We start from the raw sequence: 15,463 nt of genomic DNA, 5'->3' as shown, positions 1-15,463 counted from the left end.
CAACCGATGACGGTTACTCTTCCGTGGTTTTCTACCTACTAACCGGTAGATGTAATCCCCTCCTTGTTGGTTATCATTATCCAGTATTCGATTTTGATATTCCCTCCTTTTTGCGGATAATTGCTCCGAGTAAGCAATTTATCCCCAGCGGGTCCTCTTTCATTCACCGTCTACCGGTAATGTCTATTGCTTCCCTTTTAATTGGCCATCATTATATACCTAGTTTGGTATCCCGATGCCTTTCGTTTCGGATGATTTATCCTTTTCTAACCTACAACCCAGTTATGGATAATCTTCCATGCGAGTATATTATCTACGTTTTGACGGCTATAGATAATATGTCTCATGCACTCTGTCATACCCCAAAATTCGCCCGTTAATCTTGCAAGACATTTTTCAAGGCACTCCAATTCATTTTTCAAGACACTGGTCTTACAGGAACAAAGACCCAACACACAGGTGGCCCAAATCCAGAAAATGGTTTAAAATGGCTTGCTCGCTAGGCGAGCAAAATCCTTCGCCTAGCGAACCCTTCGCTACACCACTCGCCTAGCGAAGCTTGCGAATACCAGAAATTTCGGGCTTCATTCTGAGCCCATTAGGTCACACAAAAAGCATTATAAATACCAGAACTTCAGTCAGAAGGAGGGGAGGACGAAAGAGGAAAGGGGAAAAACAAAAACACCCACAGACAGCAAACCCTGGAGGCTAACCCAGAGAATTCAGAGCAACCCTAAAGGAAACCCTGAAGGCAACTCATCTGCACAAAGGTTACCTCCGCCCAACTCAATCCGGCGCCTACCCTAAAAGTGACTTGCCAATTCAAGGTTGCAATTCATTTGCAAACAGGTTTACATTACTATTCCCGCTTTATGTTCTTAATTTACATGTGGCATTATGATTGAATTTATAAAAACATCTTAAGTTTTGGCATGTGGATTTAAGTATGTATGGATATCTTGAACGTTTAACCATGTAATTTCTGTAATGAATGCCATAGGGTTTGGAGCTTGCTGAAATCGTATTGTTCTCAAATTCAAAACCTGCAGCCGTTCGCTAGCACATCGCTAAGCAAACCTGTAGCGAGTGTTCGCTAAGCCCTCGCTAGGCGAGGCAGCAGCGAACGTGACAGTCGCTGATTTTTCTGTTCTGATCTTTGCTCATCTGACATGTTTTATTATCACCATGCATTGTTTATCTGTCACTATTACTGTTGTGATTCCTTTTGTTTGGTGCAATTCTCGATTGCATCCTGATTTGGTATTCTGACCTGTTTGCTGAATTTTGTAAGGGTTCACATACTCCCGGAAAAGGTAGCTTGCTAGGTATTCCACTTTATTTGTGGGATACCCTTATGGAGATTCATCCTAATTATCTTATTGATTATAATGTGGAGATTCATCCTAATTACCTAATTGATTATAAAATATTGCCTTTGAATATGTGATCTTGGACCTCTCTTTGTTGCCTTACGGTATTACGGTATTATGGTCATGTCCCGCGAATGTGGGGATACACTTAACAAAGACCCTTTGATTAAATCATCATGTCCCTATAAAATAAATCATCGTCCCTCGGGTGTTGCCTGCGAATATATGATTTTGTCCCTCAGTGACCCGTCGTTGTAGCCTACGGTTAAATGATGATTGTCCCTTCGAATGCTAAGGTATCCTTACAAATGTTGCCTTCAATGACCAATCGATGACCCTACGATGACCCTTTACATCCAAAGGATAGAACTACTTACTTCTCAATAGTAAGGACAGTTTTACCCTCATAAGGATAGGAAATGCCCATAAAGACCTTGGGTAGGTATAACTCCTAAATGCTTGCTCACAGCTTAAACTACTTTTCACACCTCACACTTTTCAAAACCTCCATTAGAAAATCACCACTTGGTATACATTCGTACTAGAATCATTGCCAAGTTATATTTTTCTAAACAACTTTCAAAATTAAACGAGATAAATACTTTGTATACATTCGTACAAGAATCATTACAAAGTTAAACTCTCTTTTCAAAACATTTTCTAAGCAATTCACAAACACTTTTTCAGACAAGAAAAACATAAGTGATCAAGCAATTAAGAGCCCATGGATAACCATGGATACAAAGGGTGCTAACACCTTCCCTTTGTATAATGTACCTCCCGAACCCAAAATCTAATCAAGGTCTTTCCTGTTCTTTTCCGCCTTTCCTTATTGGATAAAAGAAAAGTCGGTGGCGACTCTTGCTAACCGCGACATTTGCTTTCCAAAGCAAAAACACACACAAAGTCAGTTCACCGTATGACAGAACTGGCGACTCTGCTGGGGATACTAATTACAAAGAGAGGTTACCTTAAAAAAATAAAGAAAAAAAGATCACTTATTTGATTTGCCTGATTGCTTGGGTATTTTATGCTTGAGTGAAAGATCCTACACCCGGATCTAGTGTACCTTAGGTAAGTAGCACGAGATCATCGCGACTATCCGGCGTATACTGGAATGGTTAAAATGATGGCTACGGTTAATGTGACACTTTGGATGTCCTGATGTTCCTCATGTTTACTTGAGGAGAAATTTGGCGTCTGCGTGGTGTCAGCAAAGCATTAACCAGACCTTTAGAACCCTAATTGACTCATCCTGGCCATTAGAAAGTAGTGAGATAACTGACTTCGGTTCCGACTGGGATTGGTTGAGACTCGATACTACACTCTTTGAGATTGGACTTTAGGGAAGCTTTGGTCAACCACTTGGCGTTGCACTGAAGTGGACTTAAAGGAAGGTCAATGATTGGAGATCCTTTTAGAACCCGGTTACTATTCTAGGACAGGTTGAACCAACCAAACGTCAGTGGGGAGGGTACTTACCTATGGAACTCATGCAAGCCTTAAAACCTAGGAATGATTGCAGTGTGACTTGTTTGTGTCTGTTGCTTACATAGCTTACATAACTTACATGACATCATAACATCATAACATCATAACATCCTGGCATTGTACTAACCATTTCAAGGACTTAGGGATTTAACTTTGCTCTGTAACAGGGCTATGGCTTCCAGGAAGACCATCCGGATCAATCTGGTGGCGATCTCTCCTCAACTAAAGGATTTAGTGTCAGAACTTCCCGATCATGCTCAGTTCATCAAGAAACATGGTTCTCTCCTCAATTTGGTTACTACTGGTTTCAAAGAAGATATGATGAGAGTTCTATTCCAGTTCTTCGATCCTAAACATCATTGCTTCACCTTCCTGGATTATCAGTTGGTGCCCACGTTAGAAGAATTCTCCAGGCTGCTTGGGATACCTATCCTTGATCAAACACCTTTCAGTGGTTTAGAAAAGATTCTGAAGTCTGAAGAAGTTGCCGCGACTTTACACATGACAAAGTCCGATATTGAAACTAATTGGGTAACAAGAAGTGGAGTTAAGGGTTTACTTGCCAAATTCCTGATAAATAAAGCCCGAGAATTCCTAAAAGTTATGAATATCCATGCTTTCGAAGATGTTCTGGCATTACTAATCTATGGTTTGGTGTTATTCCCTAATCCAGACCAATTCATAGACATGAATGTTATTAAGATATTTCTCACTCATAACCCTGTGCCTACCGTGCTGGGAGACATTTTGCATTCCCTTCACACTCGTACTATGAAGAGACAAGGGACTCTCATGTGCTGCATACCTTTATTGTCTAGGTGGTTTATTTCTCACCTTCCTCAATCAGTCTTGAAGAATGAGCAAAATCTGAAATGGTCTCAAAGGATAATGTCGCTCTCCCATTCAGACATCCGTTGGTGTCCTCATCTCAAAGAAGATGTTATCCTCATTGACCGTTGTGGAGAATTCCCTAACGTACCACTCCTGGGGATAAGAGGAGGTATTACTTATAACCCAGCTTTAGCCCTACGTCAGTTTGGTTGTGCTCGAAGAGATGGTCCACACGAAATAATTATCCAAGGCATTGTGTTTGACTATGACAACGATTCCCAAGGTCTCCGTCAAAGGTTTGTACGAGCTTGGGGCATGGTGAAAAGAAGTACTTTAGGACAAAAAAACTCTATTCCTATGGAGCCTTATCTCAGATGGGTACGCGCAAGAGCTCGTGAACTTGTCATGCCATATCTGGCAGTCGGACCGCTGATTGTTGAACCAGGAGTTGAAGGAGGTACTCCTCAGATCATTCCTTATCCAGATATGCCTATCAATGTTGAAGAACTGAAGAGATCCTGGATCCAGTTGAGAGAGGAAAGGGATACTTTTGAGACTCAGTTCGTTGCAGAAAGGAAGAAAGTATTGGAGCTCACCAGCCAGCTTAATGAGGAACGAAGACTCAATGCATATCTTCACCCAAAAAGAAGCCGTCCCTGGGAGACTTGAGCTTTCATTGTATTTTTATTATTTCATTTTTGTAATGAACAGTGATTAAAGAAATTAGTAATAAAAGTTTCCCTCTTTTTGGTAGTTTACGCAAAGTTAAATTCCAAAAGTCCTTGAAAACATTTCATACATTGCATAGCATAACATAACATTGCATAACAGGTATTCTAAAAGGTCAATATTCTTACGGTCTTCCTTCTAAATAGAAAAATGGCTCTCGAACAAACTGTCAAAGATCTCCAAGCTCAAAATGCTCAATTCCAGGAGATGATCTTGAGCTTATCCAAGGGGCAGGAGGAACTGAAGGCTCTCTTGCTCGAGCAGAAGAAAGACAAGAAACCTGTGAGTTACATTAACCCGGGAAGAAGGATTAAAGGACAGGCCGCAGGAGCCAGGATTAGAATTCCGAAGGATCAGGAAGAGGAGACAGAAAATGATTCGGAAGATGAGAATGCTGACCCCTTCAACCCTGAGGACGACGATGAAGATTATGAAAATGAACAATACTCTCCAAAAGATGATAAGTATAAGTTGCTGGAAGAACGCATGCTAGCTATGGAGGGTCAGAAGGTGCCCGGTCTGGATTTCGAAGGCTTAGGACTGGTCTCTGATGTGGTCATTCCCCGCAAATTCAAGGTCCCCGCTTTCACTAAATACGATGGTGCATCTTGTCCTCAGATGCATCTGAGAGCTTATGTGAGAAAGATTCAGCCGTATACCACTGATAGGAAGCTATGGATCCATTTCTTCCAAGAGAGTCTGTCTGGCACACAGTTGGAATGGTACTATCAGCTCGAGAGCTCTAACATCCGCACCTGGACTGATTTAGCGACAGCTTTCTACAAGCACTACCAGTACAATTCTGAATTGGCGCCTACTCGGCTACAGTTGTAGAATATGACTATGGGATCTAAAGAAAGCTTCAAAGAATATGCTCAAAAATGGAGAGATTTGGCTGGCAGAGTCAAACCCCCTATGACTGATCGAGAATTAGTAGACATGTTCATGGGCACACTGACTGGCCCATTCTACAGCCATCTACTGGGAAGTTCTTCATCGGGTTTCACTGAACTTATATTAACAGGTGAACGTGTTGAAAGCGGCATTCGAAATGGAAAGATACATGTGTCTACCTCTACCAAAAAGTCCTATCAAGGGAAGAACGAATCAAATGCTGTGTACGGTCAAAGGGGTCATAACAAGAAAAATCGTGACCATGCTGTTGGAGCAGTGACGATTGCAGCACCGCCATCTCAAAACTTCCAGCACAGACAAGACAGGCCAAGAAGGCAGTTTACCAAGATCAATATGACTTTAGCACAAGCGCTGCAAGGTATGCTATAGCAAATTTGATCACCCTCAGAGATCCTCCTGCAAATCCCAACACTACTTCTCCTCGTTACAATCCCAATGCCAGGTGTGCATATCACTCCGATAGCCCTGGGCATGATACAAACGATTGTTGGTTGTTGAAGAATAGGATTCAGGATATGATCGAAGCTGGAGAAATTGAATTTGATCCTCCGGAGACTCCTAATGTCATCACGGCTCCTATGCCTAATCATGACAAGATTGTTAATGTCGTGGATGACAATTCTCACATTACTAATGTAGCTGACTTAACATCTCCTCTCCTGACCATCAAGAAGAATTTATTGCAAACTGGTTTATTTCCAGGTTGTGCTGAAAATTGCGATCTCTGTATACTCCGACCCAATGATTGCTTGAAGTTGAGAAATGGTATTCAACGGCTGATGGACGATCGTACAATTCTCTTCAAAAAGATTCCTAAGGTGGAAAACTCTATTGAGGAAATATCTGTGATTGCTAGGTCCAAAGTTCTAGTGAAGATTACCGCTACTAGGGGGCCTGTGAAGATTACTGCCGAGCCCAAGGTAGCTCCCCTAATTATTACTGCACCTGGCCCAGTACCATATTCCTCAAGCAAAGCCATTTCGTGGAATTATGGAGGTGATGTTTACATCCATGGCGTAAAGCAAGATGATAATTCTGCTGATCCTAATGACGTTGACATTGTTGGGACTAGTAAAGTTACTCGAAGTGGAAGGATCTTCTCTACAGAAATCTCACCTCCCGCCTCTGAAACTCGAGGAAAGGAACCAGTCAACCCTTCTCAGTCAGAGACACCGGTCGAAGTTACTACCGAAGATGTTGCCAAACAAGAAATGGAAGAAGTGCTGAAAATCATCCGCAAGAGTGATTTTGATGTGGTAGAACAGTTGGGGCATACCCCGTCTAAGATCTCGATGTTATCCTTGTTGTTATCTTCTGAATCTCATGCCAATGCATTGATAAAATTCTTAAAGACCGCTCATGTACCTCAAGAAACATCTGTCGACCAGTTCGAAAATTATGTTGCTCACTTGGCTGTTGACAATGGCCTAGGCTTTTCCGATGCTGACCTTACACCAGCAGGAAAGAATCACAATAAAGCTCTGCATATCTCCATTGAGTGTAAGGGGATCACTTTGTCTCATGTGTTGATCGATAATGGTTCTTCTTTGAACGTGCTACCGAAAGCTGTGCTCGATAAACTTGACTGTAAAAGCATTGAACTGAAACCTAGTGACGTTGTGGTGCGTGCTTACGATGGTGCGAAGAGTGTTGTCCATGGTGAAGTGGTTCTCCCTATCAAGATAGGACCTCAAGTCTTCAACACTACCTTTCACGTAATGAACATTCGTCCTGCCTATTCCTGCTTGCTGGGACGCCCTTGGATTCATGAGGCAAGTGTTGTGGCTTCGTCTCTCCATCAGAAGCTGAGGTATCCAATAGAGGGTAAGATTGTCACTGTGTGTGGAGAAGAAGAGTATATTGTCAGTAGTGTGCATACCTTCAGATACGTCGAGATGGATGGTGAACTCGTTGAGACTCCTTCTCAGTCATTTGAAGTAGTTCCTCCGACTAGTCATGTCCTTAAGCCAACTTCCTGTGTGCCCAAGGTTATTCGTGCTCCTCCTGCTATGACTTCTCTGAAAGACGCTCAAGCCATGGTCGAAGATGGTGGTCGTACTGGCTGGGGTCAACTGATCAACGTACCGTACAAGTCGGATAGATTTGGCCTGGGATTTAGCTCTGAAAAGGTAGTCAAAGATCAAATTAATGCTGTAGAAGATGCTGATAGCGATTACGACATGGATAGCTGGATTTTCCCAACAATTGGTGACGGACTCAATAATTGGAAGGCTGAAGACACTATCTCGATTTCCTTTAGTCATGAGTAATTGTTATTGCTATTTTAGTGTTGCAAATTTTTAATTTTTTGAACTTCTTAAAGCATTGTGCCTATACCCGGGGCACAAATAGCTAATTTGTTAAGGGTTTTGTCATTTTCATAAGCATATTCACATTCAATAAATCAATGGACTTTTTGCATTCAAATATTGCGCTCTTTATCTTTCCTGTCATCTTTAAAACAAGCTATGCTTTCTTACACACACTCACGTAACAAATTGCAGATCCATATCCACTCTGGATCCCGTTGATAATAATTCTGCTACTGTTCATTATGACTTTGAAAATCCGATCTACCAAGTCGAGGATGGAAGTGAGGAAGATTGTGAAGTACCTGGAGAGCTTGCCAGACTGTTACTGCAAGAGGAAAAGACTATACAGCCGCATGAGGAATCAATTGAGACTGTAAATCTGGGTACCGAAGTAGACAAGAAAGAAGTCAAAATAGGAACAGGCCTGGAAAACAGTGTCAAAGAAAGATTGATTCTTATGTTACATGACTATGTAGAGATTTTTGCTTGGTCATATGAAGACATGCCAGGACTGGATACTGATATAGTAGTGCATCGTTTGCCAATGAAGGAAGATTGTCATCCTGTTAAGCAAAAGGTTCGTCGCATGCGTCCTGAAATGTCTGAGAAAATCAAAGCCGAGGTTATGAAACAATTTGATGCAGGTTTTCTGGCTGTTACTTCTTATCCTCAATGGGTTGCTAATGTGGTACCAGTGCCAAAGAAGGATGGTAAGGTGCGAATGTGTGTAGATTACAGAGACTTGAATAAAGCGAGTCCCAAAGATGACTTCCCACTTCCGCACATTGATGTTCTGGTGGATAACACCGCTCAACACAAGGTATTCTCATTCATGGATGGATTCTCAAGTTATAACCAGATTAAGATGGCGCCTGAAGACATGGAGAAAACTACGTTTGTGACGCAATGGGGCACTTTCTGTTACAAAGTAATGCCATTCGGTTTAAAGAATGCAGGGGCAACATACCAGCGTGCTATGGTGGTTTTGTTCCATGATATGATCCATCATGAAATAGAGGTATATGTGGATGACATGATAGCCAGATCTCATACTGAAGAAGAACATCTCGATCATTTATACAAACTGTTTTAGAGGTTGAAGAAATACAAGTTGAGATTGAACCCGAACAAATGCACCTTTGGAGTAAGATCCGGTAAACTCTTGGGCTTTGTTGTCAGTAGTAAAGGAATTGAAGTTGACCCGGCTAAGGTGAGAGCTATTCAAGAAATGCCAGTTCCTCGTACAGATAAAGAAGTCAGAGGTTTCTTGGGACGTTTGAATTACATTGCCCGATTTATCTCCCATTTGAATGCTACCTGCAAACCCATCTTCAAATTACTGAGAAAGAATCAAGAGATGATATGGAATGATGAATGTCAAGAAGCTTTTGACAAAATCAAGAAGTATCTCCAAGAACCTCCGATTTTGATGCCCCTAGTTGAAGGAAGACCTCTATTCATGTATTTGACCGTGTTAGAAAGTTCAATGGGGTGTGTGTGGGGGCAACATGACGAGTCTGGTCGAAAAGAGCACGCCATATACTACCTTAGCAAAAAGTTTACCGACTGTGAAACAAGATACTCACTGCTTGAGAAAACTTGCTGTGCTTTGGCTTGGGCTGCTCGCCGACTAAGACAGTATATGTTGAATCATACCACTTTATTGATTTCTAAGATGGATCCTATCAAATATATATTTGAGAAACCTTCCCTCTCCGGAAGAATAGCAAGGTGGCAGATGATTTTAACAGAGTATGATATCCAATACACTACTCAGAAAGCAATCAAAGGAAGCGTGTTAGCCGATCATTTGGCTCATCAAGCAGTTGATGATTACCAATCTATGAATTTTGAATTCCCAGATGAGGATGTCATGCTTGTTACTGATTATGAAGAACCTGGACCGGATGAAGGACCCGAACCGGGATCCCGATGGACTATGGTTTTTGACGGATCTTCTAATGCGTTGGGCAACAGTGTTGGTGTTGTAATCATCTCTCCTAAGGGTTGCCATACGCCTTTCACTGCTAGACTATGTTTTGATTGTACCAATAATATGGCTGAGTATGAAGCATGTATTTTGGGACTCAGAGCTGCTATAGACCTAAGAATCAAGTTTTTGAGTGTATACGGAGACTCAGCATTAGTAATCAGTCAGATCAAAGGAGAATGGGACACTAAACATCCGAATCTCATCCCTTATCGAGAGGGGGTGTTGACATTAATCCCATACTTTGAAGAGATTACATTCGAACATATCCCACGAGAAGAGAATCAGTTGGCAGACGCATTGGCTACCATGTCATCTATGTTCAGAGTCAGATGGGGCAATGAAGCTCCCATGATCACCGTTGAACGATTAGATGAACCAGCATATTGTTATGAACTTAATGCTGATGAAGTAGAAGAGAAACCTTGGTTCCACGAAGTAAAAAGATATTTGAAACTCAGGAATACCCTGAAGGGGCATCCATCAACGACAGAAAATTTCTGAGGAAGTTCTCCGCTAAGTTCTTTTTGAGTAATGGAGTATTATACAAACGTAATCATGATTCGACTTTGCTTCGCTGTGTGGACAAAAAGGAAGCAGAAAAGATTATGGAAGACATGCATGACGGTATTTTTGGGACCCATTCCAGTGGACATACGATGGCCAAGAAGATTCTGAGATCAGGGTATTATTGGTCTACCATGGAAGCTGGTTGCCACCATCACTCCAGAACTTGTCACAAGTGCCAGATCCATGCGGGTAAAGTACATGTGCCTCCTGCTCCATTAAACGTGTTGACAGCCCCTTGGCCCTTTGCAATGTGGGGCATTGATATGATTGGAGAGATTAAACCTACCGCTTCCAATGGACATCGTTTCATTCTTGTTGCTATTGATTATTTTACAAAGTGGGTAGAGGCAGCCTCATTTGCTTCTGTCACCAAGAATGTGGTGGCACGGTTCATCAAGAATAGTCTTATTTGTCGGTATGGCATCCCTGAAAGAGTTATCACTGATAATGGTACAAATTTGAACAACAAGATGATTACTGAACTCTGCACGCAGTTCAAAATAAAACACCATAACTCTTCTCCGTACCGGCCAAAGATGAACGGCGCCGTGGAGGCTACTAATAAGAATATTAAGAAGATTATACAAAAGATGACAGTAACATACAAAGACTGGCATGAGATGTTACCCTTTGCTCTTCATGGTTATCGCACTTCAGTACGAACTTCGACAGGGGCAACTCCTTTCTCTTTAGTCTACGGAATGGAAGCTCTTTTACTAGTGGAAGTTCAGATTCCCTCTCTAAGAATTATGAAAGAGGCAGGTTTAGACGAGGATGAATGGGTTCAGACTCGACTCGATCAGATAAATTTGATTGATGAAAAGAGGCTTGCGGCTGTTTGTCACGGGCAGATATATCAGAAGCGCATGACCCAGGCATTTAACAAAAAGGTCAAGAGACAGGTGTATCAAATTGGCGACTTGGTGATCAAGCGTATCATTCTACCACAAGGTGACTCTATAGGAAAATGGACCCCCACATACGAAGGGCCATTTGTAGTTAAGAAGGTGTTCTCTGGAGGAGCCATGATACTTGCTACAATGGATGGCGAAGATTTCCCGCATCCTGTGAACGCGGACATAGTTAAAAAATACTACGCATAAAAGAGACCCGCTAGGTCGACGTATCTAGGAAAAAGTAAGGGCATCCCGGCGAACCAAAAGGGGTTCGGGCAAAAATTAGGGATAAACATATAAAAATGTACACCCGGCAAGTCGAAAACCTGAAAAGGCGGCTTGGGCAAAAAAGGGTATCCTGGTGGACTGAAAACATGAAAAGACAGTCCAGGCAAAAATTAGGGATTAAAGCGTACGACTATGTCCCGTTCTCAGTCAGCTTCATCCAAGTTCAAAGGACTGAACAAGCCAATCACTTTTATCCGACAGCAGGAGATGAGAGGCTTGAAGACATAATGATAGTAGTGGAATTAAAATCAATAGGACTTTTTCTTCATAGCTTTTTCTTCGTTTTCTTGACAATCTCCTCTTACTAGGATTTCTGTCTCCCTGTACACAAATTGCCTGTTTATAGGCCCTCTTTCAAAATCGATACAATTTTATTTCCAAAAAGATGCTTTTGTTTTACTTTCTCTGTTTTGTTTGCATAAACGTCCATTGATTTAGTTTGAATTAATATATGCATTTGAATATGATTGATGTTTACCGAAAATACATGCATGAAATAGCAATAGCAGTTACTGAAAGACTTTAGGGTCGAGGATAAAGTCTAACCATGCTTTCCGATGAATCCGGTTGCTGACCCTATTCCCTAGAAAAAAAACCAGTTATTCCCCAGAAGAAATTGGCATCACTAGACAGACTGGTCATCTCTTTTATCCCCAGCCAGGTCCTGTGGAATATTTCTACCATCAGACAAGAAATCAAATATCCCCAGCTAAGAAAGGGTCATCAATACAAATATCTCCAACCAGAATATGGGGATTTATTTTCCCCTGGAAAAAAATTTCAGACGCATAATTCATTCATGCATCATTTCGAATCATATACATGCATGCAATGTTCACATTTATTTTCACAAGCATAAAACATCTCATGCATCATGACATGGCATGAGGCTAACCTTTTTTCAGGTTAATTATCCTCCCGATACAGTCAAAATAAAGGTTCATCTAGACGGACACTCTCATCAGTCACATTCAAGATTCAGATACATTTTCAGATATAATCCATATGAATATTCATTCTGACGAGCATTCTGATATCCTCCTAATGATGGCATCTTTAAGCCCATCCCAGACATTTATTGCAAATACAACATATACAAACATTATCAGATATAGCCTAACGTACGGTTCATTCTGGTTCCTTCAACTGTTCCAATACGGTCTAGCGTACGACCCATTCGGATGTTCATCCACTCAGATACGATCTAGCGTACGATCCATTCTGATCTTTATTCCTCAGATACTACCTAGCGTACGGTACATTCTGAAATGTAGTCTAGCGTATGACTATCCCTTATCATCAGATACAGCCTAATGGACGGCTCATTCTACCACTCAGATACGATCTAGCATACGATCCATTCTGATCTTTATTCCTCAGATACTACCTAGCGTACGGTACATTCTGAAATATAGTCTAGCGTATGACTGTCCCTTATCATCAGATACAGCCTAATGGATGGCTCATTCTGCCACTCAGATACGATCTAGCGTACGATCCATTCTGATCTTTATTCCTCAAATACTACCTAGCGTACGGTACATTCCGAGGTGTAGTCTAGCGCACGACTACTGTCTTCGTCAGATACAGCCTAACGTACGGCTCATTCTGCAAATCAGATACGATCTAGCGTACGATCCATTCTGATTCTTTCTTCGTCAGATACAGCCTAACGTACGGCTCATTCTGCAACTCAGATACGATCTAGCGTACGATCCATTCTGATCCTCATTTCCTCAGATACAGTCTAATGGACGGCTCATTCTGCAACTCAGATACAATCTAGCGTACGATCCATTCTGATCTTTCATCCCCAGTGAAGTCACCCGCCTAATGGACAATTCATTCTGCAATTCAGATACGATCTAGCGTATGGTCCATTCTGATCCTTTATCCCTAGCAGTGTATGACCCATTCGGATTCCTATCTCATCAGGTCCAGCTCGCCCTAATATCACCTAATGAATGGCTCACCATACGGTCTAGCGTACGACCCGGTATGGCACCCATGTCTTCGAATTGGTCTGATGCACGACGCACTCTGCAGCTCTCATCATCAAACTTCCTGGATGGCATCTTTAAGCCCATCTCCGTCAAGACTAATCAACAAGTGCAAATTTTTGGGGCATTCTAAGTGTTCAATAATCTTCCACCTCCAGACTACGAATGGCATACATACCATTCTAACTCTCTAGGTTCAAGAATATTGAACAGGGGCAGCTGTCATACCCCAAAATTCGCCCGTTAATCTTGCAAGACATTTTTCAAGGCACTCCAATTCATTTTTCAAGACACTGGTCTTACAGGAACAAAGACCCAGCACACAGGTGGCCCAAATCCAGAAAATGGTTTAAAATGGCTTGCTCGCTAGGCGAGCAAAATCCTTCGCCTAGCGAACCCTTCGCTACACCACTCGCCTAGCGAAGCTTGCGAATACCAGAAATTTCGGGCTTCATTCTGAGCCCATTAGGTCACACAAAAAGCATTATAAATACCAGAACTTCAGTCAGAAGGAGGGGAGGACGAAAGAGGAAAGGGGAAAAACAAAAACACCCACAGACAGCAAACCCTGGAGGCTAACCCAGAGAATTCAGAGCAACCCTAAAGGAAACCCTGAAGGCAACTCATCTGCACAAAGGTTACCTCCGCCCAACTCATCCGGCGCCTACCCTAAAAATGACTTGCAAATTCAAGGTTGCAATTCATTTGCAAACAGGTTTCCATTACTATTCCCGCTTTATGTTCTTAATTTACATGTGGCATTATGATTGAATTTATAAAAACATCTTAAGTTTTGGCATGTGGATTTAAGTATGTATGGATATCTTGAACGTTTAACCATGTAATTTCTGTAATGAATGCCATAGGGTTTAGAGCTTGCTGAAATCGTACTGTTCTCAAATTCAAAACCCGCAGCCGTTCGCTAGCACATCGCTAAGCGAACCTGTAGCGAGTGTTCGCTAAGCCCTCGCTAGGCGAGGCAGCAGCGAACGTGACAGTCGCTGATTTTTCTGTTCTGATCTTTGCTCATCTGACATGTTTTATTAGCACCATGCATTGTTTATCTGTCATTATTACTATTGTGATTCCTTTTGTTTGGTGCAATTCTCGATTGCACCCTGATTTGGTATTCTGACCTGTTTGCTGAATTTTGTAAGGGTTCACATACTCCCGGAAAAGGTAGCTTGCTAGGTATTCCACTTTATTTGTGGGATACCCTTGTGGAGATTCATCCTAATTATCTGATTGATTATAATGTGGAGATTCATCCTAATTACCTAATTGATTATAAAATATTTCCTTTGAATATGTGATCTTGGACCTCTCTTTGTTGCCTTACGGTATTACGGTATTACGGTATTACGGTATTATGGTCATGTCCCGCGAATGTAGGGATACACTTAGCAAAGACCCTTTGATTAAATCATCATGTCCCTATAAAATAAATCATCGTCCCTCGGGTGTTGCCAGCGAATATATGATTTTGTCCCTCGGTGACCCGTCGTTGTAGCCTACGATTAAATGATGATTGTCCCTTCGAATGCTAAGGTATCCTTACAAATGTTGCCTTCAATGACCAATCGATGACCCTACGATGACCCTTTACATCCAAAGGATAGAACTACTTACTTCTCAATAGTAAGGACAGTTTTACCCTCATAAGGATAGGAAATGCCCATAAAGACCTTGGGTAGGTATAACTCCTAAATGCTTGCTCACAGCTTAAACTACTTTTCACACCTCACACTTTTCAAAACCTCCATTAGAAAATCACCACTTGGTATACATTCGTACTAGAATCATTGCCAAGTTATATTTTTCTAAACAGCTTTCAAAATTAAATGAGATAAATACTTTGTATACATTCGTACAAGAATCATTACAAAGTTAAACTCTCTTTTTAAAACATTTTCTAAGCAATTCACAAACACTTTTTCAGACAAGAAAAACATAAGTGATCAAGCAATTAAGAGCCCATGGATAACCATGGATACAAAGGGTGCTAACACCTTCCCTTTGTATAATGTACCTCCCGAACCCAAAATCTAATCAAGGTCTTTCCTGTTCTTTT

This window comes from Lathyrus oleraceus, chromosome 2 (assembly GCF_024323335.1).
Source record: "Lathyrus oleraceus cultivar Zhongwan6 chromosome 2, CAAS_Psat_ZW6_1.0, whole genome shotgun sequence".
Lineage (NCBI taxonomy): Eukaryota > Viridiplantae > Streptophyta > Magnoliopsida > Fabales > Fabaceae > Lathyrus > Lathyrus oleraceus.
The sequence above is the reverse complement of the archived record's forward strand: the minus strand, read 5'-3'. Positions refer to the sequence as shown.